The sequence below is a fragment of the Cyprinus carpio genome, chromosome A10, assembly GCF_018340385.1.
Source record: "Cyprinus carpio isolate SPL01 chromosome A10, ASM1834038v1, whole genome shotgun sequence".
Lineage (NCBI taxonomy): Eukaryota > Metazoa > Chordata > Actinopteri > Cypriniformes > Cyprinidae > Cyprinus > Cyprinus carpio.
Genome location: NC_056581.1, coordinates 17,090,763 through 17,105,230, shown reverse-complemented (window position 1 = coordinate 17,105,230; position 14,468 = coordinate 17,090,763). Strand labels below are relative to the sequence as shown.

The following is a 14,468-nucleotide window of genomic DNA, read 5'->3' as shown; positions in this document are numbered from 1 at the left end:
CATGGATTGGCCTGGACATTATTTAATATAACTCCAATTGTATTCGTCTGAAAGAAAAATGTCATATACACCTATGATGGCTTGAGGGTGAGTACATCATGGGGTAAGTTTCATTTTTGGGTGAACTATCCCTTTCACTAACAAGAAGCAAGAACAAACATGTTATTTCAGCCGATGCCAATCAGTAAATTATTAAGCGAAAGCATGGAAACACAGTCTGTTGCTGTAAACAAGCTGCCAGTTGGTTGCACAACAAATTTCTCATCTCAACAATCAGATTCTTTTACTTCACCATCAACTTTTTTTTCCACTGACAGAAGGTGAGCGGAGAGGCAGGATAGAGACGCAGGGATAATGAGGCATCTATCAGAGCCCACAGTGTCCCTGTCACTGAGAACAGAGAATCCATTAACCCGAGTGACCTTGCTTGGTGGTGTCCACTCCACACTAACCAGACAACACCATCGCCGCTGCCACAGCCTGAGGAGGAACCAGAGGAACGGCTCATTACTGCAGAAAACCAGCCTTGGTAGGGAAGGGTTGTGAGGAGCGATATGTGTCCTCATGGTTCAGCCAAAAGCAGAATTTCATGTTGTGGCAGATTGATTTGCCTGTAATTCAAATCAGACTCAAAAGCTGCGGCACACTACTCCGCAAATGACCAACTGAAGGACATAAGAAGCCAGGGTGTCAAAAACAGATCTTCACTCTACACAACGTCACAATTAATGACGATTATAAGCTTTTAAATCTATAAAGTTATAGATTTAAAACATAAAAAATTAAAACAGCTTAAAGTAATACTAAGTAATAAAGAATTAAAGTAACAATTAAAGTAATTTAAAAAAATACATATTTAAATATTACCACACACACACATTTATTTATAAAAACAGAAACAAATGCAGTATTTCAAATGGTCCCTTACAGTAAATATATATTTTTTACTTATATTGCTATATATATCATTTATAGTATATAATGTAATATATTCTGATTTTCACACTGCATGCCTGTTTTACAACAACTCAGCAAACAGTCCCCCAAATAATTTTGTCAAATTAAGTTTGTATGGCCAACATGATCGTGTGTTTCATGTGCTAGGGTTCTCACCAACCCCCCTTGGCCTCTTTTTGTCCTTATAATGATTAATTGCGCCTTGCCATCCTCACACGGGGAGCTGCACCATATGGAGGGTGTGAATGATGGCATATGGTTTGTGTTTGTTTGTGGTGTTAGGTTTGGATGGAGACTGTTTTGTTTGTTGCTTTGTGGCAGGGCAGACCGGCAGAGGACCTGCGTCAGAGCCCAGTGAGGGCTGATGGGAAGATTAGACAGTGGCTGACATTGCAGATGAAACAGGAACGCAAGAAAGATTCATTTTGACAACACGTCCGGTTTTCCTGCATGAGCCCGAACGACGCACAACCTTTTCGTCAGATCTGATTCTGGTGTTATCAGTTTCAGGTGGCTTGTTTTAAGAATGACAGCTCATGTTTTAGCTCCATATGATATTAATTTATTCATCCATAGATTTAATTTATGGTATGGTACCAGTACCGATGTTGAAAAAGGGACACTTCACCCAAAAATGAATATTCACCCTTGTGTTTTGCTTCAAACCTCTGAGATAATTTCTTCTGCGGAACACAAAAGAAGATATTTTAAAGAAAGTTTTAACTGTTTTTGACCATATAATAAATGTCAGTGTTCAAAAACAAAATTGGACCCCATTGACTTTCATTGTATGTACAAAAAAAAAAACAAAAAAACACCAAGACATTTTTCAAACTATCTTCTTTTGTGTTATGCGGGAGAATGTAAGTCAAGTTTCGAGCAACAAATTCACACTTTTAGGAGAACAAACTCTTTAAACTACTATGTTTCTCGATCTTTTTGGTTCGCTAGCTTGTTATTTATTAAGAGTGATCAAAAAATAATTGGAGAAAGCCAAGATTGCACTGAGAGGTCAGAAAGCTCCCTTGACAGAGAGACTTATCAAAAGGCAGATGTTCACTCGGCGTACCTCTGGCAGAAGCGCACAAGATTAGAAACATTCAGAGTTGTCACAACAAATATGTTTCTTTTTGTGAGGGGACGTCGGTGCCTGAAGGAAGGATAAAGAAGTGTGAGAGAGAGAGAGAGACTTTGCTGCCTGGTGTTTGAACTGCCATAGTGTGTCTAAGCCTTTTCTCAGGTGGCCAAACGCCAATACAGTAGTGTATTTGAGAGTGTGTATTACAAGACATTGAACACAGCATCTAATCCTCCTTATCTGTACCAGATGTCACCACAGTCAACTAAAAATAAGAGGTGGAAATCGACGCCTCACACCTTCTCACAAACTAGTTGACTAGAGCAAATAAAAGTGTCCAATGCAAGTTCAACTGACAGTATTTATGGCATAATGTTGATTAACACAAAAGTGAATTCCACTTGTCCCTCCTTTTCTTCCAAAAAAATCTGGGTTACAATGAGGCCAATCCATAAATGTTATAATACTAATTATGGAAACAGTAAAGCCACAAGGTGTAAACTACATGTATGTTAACATGAATAAAGCTTACTAAGCTTTCCTATGTAAAGTTATATCTAATTTCACAACTTTGCAACCCAATGCAATGCCATAACTGTTGTTATTGGTAACTAAAACTATTAAAAATCATTTTTGTTAATTGAAATGAAGGTAAAACAAAACTAAATATTAGATTAGGGCTGGGCGATATATCGCATGTGATTGTCACGTGCATTTCGTCAGTAAAGCCGGTTCCCTGATTACCGCTAAATCGCCATCACCTGCTTTCAAATGGAGCGGCATTTAATAGACAGAGCCGTAGATCACTGACAAGCTACGCAATATCGCGTTCATTATCGCAGATGAAATGCGCGTGACAATCACATGCCATATATATCCCCCATCCCTATATTAGATATTAAAAAAAAAGGAAAAAAATAATATTAATTAGACATGTTTAGCTGAAGTACTAAAATTACTAAAACTGACATAAAAATAAAGCTAAATTGAAATATTAAAATAATAATAATAATAATAATAATAATAACAAAAGCTTGTAACAGAACAACTAAAACTTAAATTAAACTTAAAAAGAAAACTGAAAATATAAAAATAAAATCTAATCAAAGTATTAAAAAAAATTATAAAAGCATATGAATAAGACTAAATTAACAATAAAATACCAAACAACCTAAAATAAATGATTTAAACAGATATAAAGCTCATATAATACAAAAGTTTAAGAGCTTTAATGAAATAAGCTTCACATTTCTGCTTTCAGAATCTTCCAAAAATTTATTTTTTTACATGTAAAATGTATCCCTTCTTAAAGATTATTTATTTATTCATTTACCTTTTTATTTTAGAATTCTAAAAAAAAAATTAATTAAGAGTCGTCCAAATTTTTGGAACATCATGCCAAAATTGACATTAACCTTGAAACCAGAATGTTCCTTTAACAGCTTTTCATAAAGACTCACAAAAACTACACACAAATGAAGGGACACAACTCTCACAATGCATTAATATGAAACATTATCACTTTTCACAGAAGTCTTCGCACAATCTGGCGAGGCGTAGCATATGGACATGTGGATGACCAGAGATTAATTGTGTGCTTGAATCACAGGATTGGCCAAAAAACTGAGAGAGAAACCATTAGCTGCTTGTTGTCTACATGAGCACCCCTATAACTGACATTCCCAGGATTCCTAGCAGCTGGTGGAAAGGTACTCCAGGGTGACCCCTGTGACCCTTGCACATTGATATCCGAGACAAAGTGTCTTTACCTTTCTCTGTGGTTACAGCCGAATAAACAGTCCTCAGGCCACAGTCCCTACAGGAACAATTTGCGTGAGTGGTCGAAAAAGAAAAAAAAGCCCCACCGTCCCAAAGAGATCAAAGCTATTCCTACGCATCCCAACATACAGGAGGGAGTGAAGAACATCAATTTGCAGAGCAAACGGCAGCTGCTCTGAAAGGGAAAGAGCTACCTGCCCCCATCGTGGAGTGCTCAGTGTCCACCCCCAACTCCGCCGGTGTGCTTGTCCATCTCCGGCACTCATTTCAACCCCCTATACACCTCTGGAAGCGGAATTTACTACTCACATCCAAGTCTTTGAAATTACAGGATGTGGAATCATCTGTCCTCCTTTAATCCTGTCAGATGTGCTTCCGTTTTCAAAAAGGCCTTTGAAGGAGAAGCTTTGCTCGTGGATGAGGAGCTCGCGACCATTCGCCATTAGTGAGGTATGAAGCAGAGCCCTATCATTTCTGCAATGCAAGAACATGGACAGAATCGTGGAAGCCAGTTATAAAGTCAGAATTTACTGCATAATGCGGTATGTCACGAAAAAGCTGCGCAAAGCCGACCTAATAAGTCATTAGCCCGGAGCTGCTTCTGTGTTCAACAGTGAGCGTAAGCTACATTAAAGTGATTATTACGTTTTGAATATGTATATGTTTCTTACAAAAATGCATCGATTTGCTACAGGAGGCCTTTGTTCACCCCCCAGATGGGCGCTTTTTATTTAACTTCTTTTGGACTGATGTATGCAACACTCACTGAGTGCCACTAAACAGCTTAAAAGATCAAAGACAATTTTTTATATAAGAAGAAAGTCATACACCAAGGATGACTTGAGGGTGAGTAATTAATAGGCTAATTTTAATTTTTGGGTGAGCTAACCCTTTAACCACACAAAGCTACAGTGTTTTGAGGGCAGGGTCAAGTTGTTTGCGACTGGCCAATGTAGAACATAGGTGGGCATTATGCAAATGTGTTACTAAGCGACATATGATGAGCCATCACGGAAGTGGGGTTCGTATTACTGACGACTCTTTTAGACTGTTTAGAGTTGATTCTTTCTTTTGGGAGACAAAACTTTATTTATTGTGCACTTTCTGCTTTACAACTTTGCAGATTGTTTACATTAACATACAGCTACATTACACACTGCACGAAAAGGCAATATTTGAAATGGCATAAGAAGGGCACTTTAACAGTAAACCTCTGTTGTGCAGCACATAAAAGGAAATGTTACATTTTTGTTTGTTAACATTTTGAAAGATTAACTGAATTGTAAATGTTTTGTGTTTTATTTGATAACACGTTTTTTTACATTGTTTTATTGTATTTATTATTTTTATTTTTTTATTTTATTAAATTAAATACAGACAACCCAGAATTTCGGAATGAATGAATAAAATAAAAACATTTCATAGGGCCCTATTAGTGTAAAAAATTGAATAAATTACAAAATTGTTAAAGATTTAGGAACTCAACTTATTACAAATAAACTTTACAATAATTTTTTTTTTTAAATTATAAATAGACAAACATTTTGATTATAAAAATTAAATTAAACTATTAAAATGGAATTAAGGAAAAAACTTAATGGAAAACAGAATTTAGGAAAAACAAAAAATTTGTAAAAATAAAACAGATTTCATAGGACCCTAAAAATGTCAAACGTTGTTAAACTTTAAATAAATTGTTTATGTAAGTTTTAAAATCAATTGAATTAATTAAACATAATTTCTGACTATTATAGGGCTCTATGAAATCCATTTAATTTTTTCCCAAATTCGTTTTATTTTTTTCCACATTCCGTTTTTTTCCATTTTAATTTTTCTGGATTCTGGTTTTTTTTTTTTCATTTTAATTTTTCTCAACTCCTTTTTAATGGTTAAATTAAATTTTATTAATCAAAAAGCATTTCTAATTAATTAAAATCATGAAACTTATACATTTTCACACCAATTTATTAAAACTTTTTTCTTCACCATATGTTTTAATGTTACCTAATTCTGTTTTAGCATGTCTAATTATTTAAATGCATAAAAACAACTTCATTTATTAATTTTTTTTCTTAAAATAGCCTTATGATTTTTTTTTCCCCTCAGAAATTCTGTTGTGTATTTACATTTTTCTGGTTATCAAATGAAGGCATAAAACATTAATTATTGAAAATTAAGCAAACTTTATTTTTTGGTAAACAAAGGGAATTACTATTAAAATTAAAACATGGAAGAAATGTTGTATGATTATTCCTTAAAAAATAATGTTTGTTTCTTTTTAGTAGTAGTAGTAGTAGTAGTAGTAGGCTATGTACATTCTGCTGAACAATAATAATACATTTCTGGCAAATACTTGTCTTTAAATTAAAACTGACTTTTATTTTGAAGGGTTGCCGTGAATACCTTTACAGTTCTGTGTATGTGATATGATGCTAGTTTTACTCAAATCAAACGGTCAAATGATCATGAAATGACTCTCAGAGCAGTTCTGGAGATGTTGGTCATGTGTTTACGTCCTCATTTAATGAGACGGCAGACGCTGAAATCACCGCAAGCGTCACACGCGCTTCCATATGTATAATAAACTCAACCGCGCATCTGTGCCATTCATTAACAGAGACATGCAGAACATGCTGGATTCATATTTAAATTGACTTTTCCGGCTTAATATTTACAGATATTAGTCCATATCGTGATTTGATTTAAGTGTAATAGCTACTTTTGATTAATTTGTTCAAAATTTGACAAATTCCATGACATTCCGGGTTAAACTGTAAATTCCGTTTTTATGACTGGATTCCGCGATTCTGTCTGTGTTTTCCGCATTGCGTAAATCATAGGGCCCAACTATTAAAATGTAAATGTCTACTTAAACACAGTCCAGAAAAATGAATCCAAAAAAAAAAAAATTATAGGATTTTGGAAAAAAAATAAAACGCAATTTAGGAAAAACTTTCATATGGCCTCAACAAAGTCACCGGTGATGCGGTCTGGATCTCAGTGAATGCTAATCATCCGAGGATGGCCACGAGTCTTGACACTTTTGGCAAACCCTGTCCAGCAGCCTGCAATCTGACTTCAGCAATTTCCAAAAGGTCTAATTTGTCTGTCTGGAGAATGTGTGTGGTGAAAGGGGGGAAGAAAAACGAAAGCAGATATATCCAGGTTTATGACCTCTGCCCTCTGGGTTTTATCCAGCAGAGTGTGTGTGGGTAATAAAGCAGTGCTTGCATGCACACAGCTAGACAATAAGAGGTTACTTGTCTCTCTGCGCCTGTCCTCTAATTCACTGGCTGCAGGGGCAAAACAGCATGCAGTACGCAGGCGGATTACAGCCAGGCCTATCCGATGATCTTCAGGCTGTTCTGTAATGCTGCCACCCGCCTGTTAACACGCCGCTCGAGCAACGTCTGAGTGGTGTTAATGCAAGATCTCCTCCCTGATGCACGCCTCCACCACATTCCACGCGTTAGCTATATGAAAACTCGTTTTAGAGTCATTCACTGCATTTGATGTGTGTTTTACTCTATTTCAAAAACAGAGAGCCTATATTGGCATCTTGTAGCGGTTAGCCATTGACATCACCAGGGAGGGAAAACGGACACAGAGCAGCTCGAACATCGATTGCATTGATCTGTACCTCAACATCTTAATGTTTAATCACAAAGCAGCCCCCTTTACTCCGCCGTTATGTGATCTCATTAAACCCTTTAACCACATCTCTCCCCAGGCAGGCCGCGGGGGTCCGTGCTTCATACGGTTTCTCGGACCGCTCAGACATTTAATCCGCTGCAATTGATGACCACAGAACACAGAACTCAAGAGAGAAAATTGACGTAACGGAAGGGCTTTTTGAAGCCATGCTTTAGTGCACTAAATATAGCCTGGCTAGATCCATACGTGCAGCAGAGACGTTAATTTCAACACTGCATACGTTGCTCACTCCGCAGATATAAAAAGAAAGTCCCCTAGAGTACTGAAACAGTGAAGCAGACAGAAACGAGAGGGCATGGCTGAAAATCTGTCTGTGTGCTCTTTTATTGCTGCGATCTGGAGCATTACTCTCACTTTGCAAGAACTAAACAACGATCAACCTTACTTACCCCCTCCAGGACAAACGTTAACATGATACATGTATAATTTAAAAAATTTGACTGAATTTCTAAGGCTATAATTGACATGCAATACTAGCATACTGTGCAGTGCATACTGTTTACATTTCAACACAGTATAACTCTACGTAGTGAGGTTTAAGTTATAACACTTAACCTCACTACATAATAAATTTAACTCAGCAAGTGGCAATCAGTTAACAACAAGAAAAAAAAAAACATGTATTTTTTAACCCAATTTTGACTAAAAACTTGCTTGAGTAAAAATTGTGACTAAATGTTCCTCTAAATACGGCTGCATGGATTAAGGAGAAAAAAAAAAATCTAACTGCATTTTTTTTTTTTCGCAAAATAGAAAAATATTTTAGATGATCAATATGACTATAATGTAGTAATATCTCTTATTTTATGTATTAATAATAATAAACAAATAAAATAATAAATTAAATATTGCAATATATAGTTAACTATTGTTTATTGTTTTAAAAAATATTTAAGAAAAATAATATCATGTTTTACAGTACAATAGTAAAATGACTATACTAATATATATGGTCTTATCTTCTTCGTTAAAGCTGCAGTCCGTAACTTTTTTTTGTGTTCAAAATGTTAAAAATTTCTATAAAAAGCGAGTACACTATAAATACCATTTTCCAAACAGTGTATTTGGCTTGTGTTGAATCACTACGGTACACCTACAATTAGTGTTTATATTTGGACTATTTATACTGGTTCGGGTACGTACCGTTGCGGAGTAGCCCAGTACCTGCGTGATTCGTCACAGACATATCCAGAGAGAAGATCCTGCCACGAACACATCAGCCAAGCACAAAAACTTATCGGCCAATGCCGATATTTAAAAAATGCCAAATATCGGCCTTGGCGATATATCGGTCGACCACTAATCATTATGAACATAGCTCGACTTAAAAACTCAAAATAAATAGGCTAAAAAAACATGAAGAGATTTACATGTGAAGGAATCGCTCTTCCTGGACTGCCTGTGTGAGGTCTGGATTAAATTACCTCCTCATCCTTTTGTTCGTACTGTTGACACATCCCCTACAAAACTGCTGTCTTCACGCTCCCACTCTGTGCCAAGGTCAAGCACAGTGTTTGCACACACCAAGGTTAAAAAATAAAGTGATAGGTTTCCCAGTGCAATGACTCTATTTTAAAACTCAGCTCCTGTCCTCAAAGACATGGCATGGAGTGGCTTACAGTTACACCTGAGACATGTGCATGGAAGATACTCATCATTAACAAGTCAATTAAAGTCAGATGAAAAGACTGATGTGAGACATGACTGTCAACTTAAAAATGTCACAGAAATGTGTCAAAAATGAAGAACTGCAGCTATGTTCAAAATATACTTTACTGTATATACAGTACACTCCAATTTTAAGTCTAAACTCAAACCAAACAAAAAAAGTGTTATATTAAAAATTTTTAACATCCATGTATAGATAGATCGATGGTTCTGATAATATATCAATACGACCATAAAATATGACTACTAAACAGTAAATTTATTTTTCAAATATATTTTATTTAGGAATAAAAATATTTATTATTATTATGACTACTATTACTATTAATTCTAAATAATATTTATTTTATATTAAATTGAATATTTATTATTGTTGTTTTTGTTTTTTTGTTTTTTTTTAGAATTAATTATAATAGTATTATTGTAATTTAAATACATATACAAAAGTTGAGAATAAAAAAACAATATAATAATTTTATTTAACGGTAAAACTGTAAATTTACAATACTAATATTTGTGTTCTTATTATTCCCAAAATTATCGATTATATGTCAATATTAGAGGTCGACCGATAGTGGATTTTGCCGATACTGCATTGGACCACACTGGCCGATACCGATTAATTAAGCGATAGTTTTTAAAATGGATGCTGAACAAAAACTAAAATATTGCTTTATTTAAAAAAAACAGTACCGAATCATACTAGTAGTAGTAATAATAAGAAAAGTAATAATAATAGTAAATGTTGAAATTACCACAAAATCCGTTTTATTTTTTCCCAAATTCCGTTATTTCCGTTTGAATTTTTCTGGATTCTGTTTTTTTCCGTTTTAATTTTTCTTCACTTTGTTTTAATAGTTAAAGGTTATTAATCAAAAAGCAAGTCTAATTAATTAAAACCATGAAACTTCAATTATCAATTTAATAAACGTTTAACAAAAATTACATGTTTAGGGCCCTATGAAATGTTTGATTTTTTTCTCACCATATTTTTTATTGTTACCAAGTTCTGTGTTTTAGCATGTCTAACTATTTGAATCCATAAAACAACTTAATTTATTATTTTTTTCTTAAAGAAGCCTTATGATTTTTTTCCCCTCAAAAATTCTGTGAATACTGAAAATTAAGCAAACTTTTTTTTGGCAAACAAAGGGGATTTACTATTAAAATTAAAACATGGATGAAATGTTGTCTGATTATTCCTTAAAAAATAATGTTTGTTTCATTTTAGTAGTAGTAGTAGTAGGCTATGTACATTCTACTGAAAAATAGACCGGACTTTTATTTTGACGGGTTGCCGTGAATACCTTTACAGTCCTGTGTATGTGATATGAGGCTAGTTTTACTCAAATCAAACGGTCAGAAGCTCATGAAAGCTCTCTCAGACCAGTTCTGGAGATGTTGTTCATGTGTTTACATCCTCATTTGACGACAGAAGCTGAAATCACCGCGAGCATCACACACGCTTCAGTATTAATGAAACCTTGCGTCTGCGCAATTCAGTAGAGTCACGCAGAACATGCAGGATTCATATTTAAATAGACTTTAGCGGCTTAATAGTAACAGATACTAGAACCATATCACGATTTGATTTAAGTGTAATGACCTACTTTTTAATTTATTCATTCAAAGATTCATATTTAAATAACGTGCTTCTATTCTTGCACTTAATGTTAAATCCAATTCCGTGACATTCTGCGTTAAACTGTGTATTCTGTTCTATCACACACACTCCGGATGCGTTTATTTATTCACCAAACGGACACAAGTTTACTTTAATTGTGGTTAATTGTTTATAGATAAGTTTGAAACGGAAAGAGCGATCTATAATATAGCTCTATAAATGAAGCATACAGACTTTATTAAAGCCACAGAAAGACAAACGTTTCGATGAAAATGCTCAATATACAATTCATTATGTACATTAACAATGATTCAGGGCAAATATAATGTAATTTAATGGAAAACTATGTGAATGGCGCTCTGTGGCACGGCAGGATTTTCTGTCAGTTGCATTGAAATCCGGGTCTGAAGTTTCTCGCTCTGTTCAGCATGTAGCATCACGTGTCTAAACAAATAGCACGTGCTGTCAGTGATTTCAACCACTAGAGGCCGCTCTCGCACTGTATAATGAAAACAGACCCTTCCCAGTCGCTCCAGCAATGAACACAACCCAGAAAACTATCGGCATGGATTTTTGCTGATAACCGATTGTTCCAGCAATCAACTATCAGTGCCGATTAAACGACAAAACCGATACATTAGTCAACCTCTAGTCAATATGACTAAAAGATATATATTTTATGTCTTTAATATTTTAGTAATTATTATTACTACAGTATATCAATATTAAAGAAAATAAATAGGAAACATGAATATTGTAATTTCACTGTAAAATTACAAAAAAACAAGAATTAAAAAATAATATAAAATTTATTTAACACTAAAACTATAAATTTACAATTTATTTATTTCCAATTATTTCCAAAATTGTTCTGATTGTATAACAATATTACTACACAATAATGTTGATTTTGTAATAATAACAATTATTAGTATTACTAATTAAAAATATTTAAGAAAATATTACTATTTTGTATTCATAAAATTTTTATTAGAAGTACTAATAGCTATAATCTATGACTATTGTAAATTTACATTAAAATACACGAACTAGAATAGAAATAATTATTTTACTATAAAACTTTACATGTACAATACTAATATTTATGGCTGTCTTATTATCTTCATTTTCATATGTTAAATCATCAACCTTTTAAGCTGCAAACTCTGTATGCTCTTGTATGCAATATTACCTAACAGTACCAAAGAAGCGCCGTACAAACTAAGAGCATTTAATAATATTAAGCTTAGGCCTGTATCCCCGGAGAGAGGCGACACAAAGCCTTTAGGACCATAGCTTTACTTGACACTGCCGAGGCCGGCCTGCCATCAATTATTGACTAACTCCTCACGACGAGAAATGCTTTTAGTAAACATTTCCTCGACACAGAGCACATATGAAGACAATGCAACGGTGAGAGTTAAATATTCATGACCATAAGAAATTGTCATCATTTCTTTTAATAATCAAAAGAACGCCCGATGCGGTTTGTCCAGAATAGCAGATGGCTTGGGTTCTTATCATAATTAAGTGATCTATCTCCAACAGTGTCTTAGAATGACACGACGCATGCAAATAAGGGCCTAAAAAATAGAAAATCAGGAGAGGCATGTCTGTGGCCATCATTTGACCCCTAGGGACGGGTGGCACAGCATTTGTCGCCTACCTGGTCTGTGACCCGCAAACACACAGCCTGTAGTGCTGAGGTCCTGTTCACCACCTTCACCATCTGTCCATCTCACCTGCTGTGTCGTTACCGGCCTAAAACGCCTCCCGCTTCACCAACCTGCCTGTAGGTGTGCTGCCAATATGTAAAGCATCTGGGTGGAGCGCTCTATCATGATGCTAATGCAAAAGGTATTGTGATGCGACAGGCAAAACCCCCCTCCCATGCTGCCCGGTGTATGTGGAGCAACTCGGTTTCATCTTAGATCCCTAAAAAGACAGCTCAAACAAGGAAAACAAGCATGCATTTCACACACACCCAGATACTAACATGTTTAAAAACATCTCTCGAAGCAGATCCTGTGGTCTCCGGTGACAAAATTCAAGAGTTTGGTATTCACAACAAATAACTTTACAAACCAGAGAGCAACAACGATTGCTGTGACAGGCAACTCTGAAACACCAGTGTCTCAAATGCATTTATCTGTGAAATTCACTTAGCAGCATCCACACTTGATCTAATAACAGCTGTAGCCTACTTTATAATGCCACACACTGCACTCACCAGATCAGACCACATTCAAACCCGTTTGCATTGAGCGCACCAGCTCAAACTGAGATTCACTGTCTAGCTGTTTATTTCACACATATTTCAGACAACAACCACATAGCATGAGAGCAAAAGCATGCAGAAGCTAAAAGCAATTTTAAAAAACCCTGATTGAGTCGATTTATAGTGTAATTTCTTTCTTTTCACACACGACATTCTTTAAAGACTGACTAATCACCCAATTCATGCTCTAGCAGGATGCATTTCAACTGTAAGCTCGTGCGCATGGGTGCATCCTTCCTATATTGAATCATTTAAGGGGAACCGCACATTTATGACAGATTATTGCTAATCTGACAGCTGGAATAAAGAAGTTAAACGCACAGAAAAGCAGGAAACGATTGCACAGGGCCATTCAAATCACCAAGCATGAGTGAGAACGAAGCCTTTTGAGTCTTGGATCGCACTGAATATCGCTACACACAGGTGCACATACAAAAATAATCTAAACATAGCACAGGAAGAGATAATAAAATGAAAAAGATCATACAGACACCTTCCACTCCGGCTGCCCGAGGTTGATCTGTTTGGCTGGATTTGATTCCGCGCTCGGCTCTCCTTGGAAGAAAATCCCCTCGAAACGTTCAAAAACAAAAGATGGGGATATATTTCGACCCTCGCTTTGGTTGGAGTGGATAAAAACGCAACCTCAGATATCGGAAGCCGTGCGAGTACGTTAAAACCGCTAAAACTGGATCATATTATTTGTGAATGTCTCGGATTTCTGTGTATATGATCCACGTGTTGTGGAATAAAACGCCCTGAGCGTGCTGTCTCCTAGCATTCGTGTGTTTTAACCAAATGTTTTTGTGTAAATCCAAAGAGTCGCGGTTGCTCTTGTGCTGCTGCTGCTTCTGCTCCTGCGCGCGCGAGTCTGCTCGACTGCATTCCTCCCTCTATTGCACAATGAGTCGCTATAATTTATTCATGAGATCATGGGGATGGAGGTGCTCTGTCGGAAGAAGGAGAGGCAGTTTTTCTCTTTCTTGCTTGCTTTCTTTCTCTCTCTCTCTTTTTTTTGTCACTCACCCCCTCATCGCCCTCCCCAGCTGACTGACTTCCCCTCGAACGCGAGACTCGATTAATGGAGCGTCGAGCAGACGAATGAACGAACGAGACTGGAGGGCGACGATTGTGCTGCGCTCGATGATGAATGAACTATATGGGGGATTCTTCAATGAAGGGCACTTTAATCCATAATCAAATGTATCACATGTACTAGAAAATTTAACCTTTCACCTTGAGGTATTGGAACCATTTAAAATTATTAAAAATTTTCTTTAAAATCATTCTAGATGTTATTTTAGTATTATTTATATACTATTATAGACTAGTATTTATTAATGTCATTTTTGTTACATGATTTTAACATT

The 14,468-nt window shown here is 35.7% G+C and overlaps 1 protein-coding gene across 6 annotated transcripts in view; it reads right to left on the bottom strand.

Moving 5' to 3' along the window:
- LOC109058984 (zinc finger MIZ domain-containing protein 2-like) overlaps positions 1-14,155 on the bottom strand; it is a 49,501-nt gene extending 35,346 nt beyond the window's left edge. For 3 of the 6 annotated variants that reach the window (XM_042765533.1, XM_042765531.1, XM_042765535.1), the window contains exon 1: positions 13,592-14,154. The gene's annotated coding sequence lies outside the window, so the exon portion shown is untranslated. Of the gene's footprint in view, positions 1-4,123; positions 4,425-13,585 lie in introns of those variants that run through there. The other 3 variants (XM_042765536.1, XM_042765532.1, XM_042765534.1) reach the window with 3 other exon arrangements.
- Between the last annotated feature and the right edge of the window lie 313 nt (positions 14,156-14,468).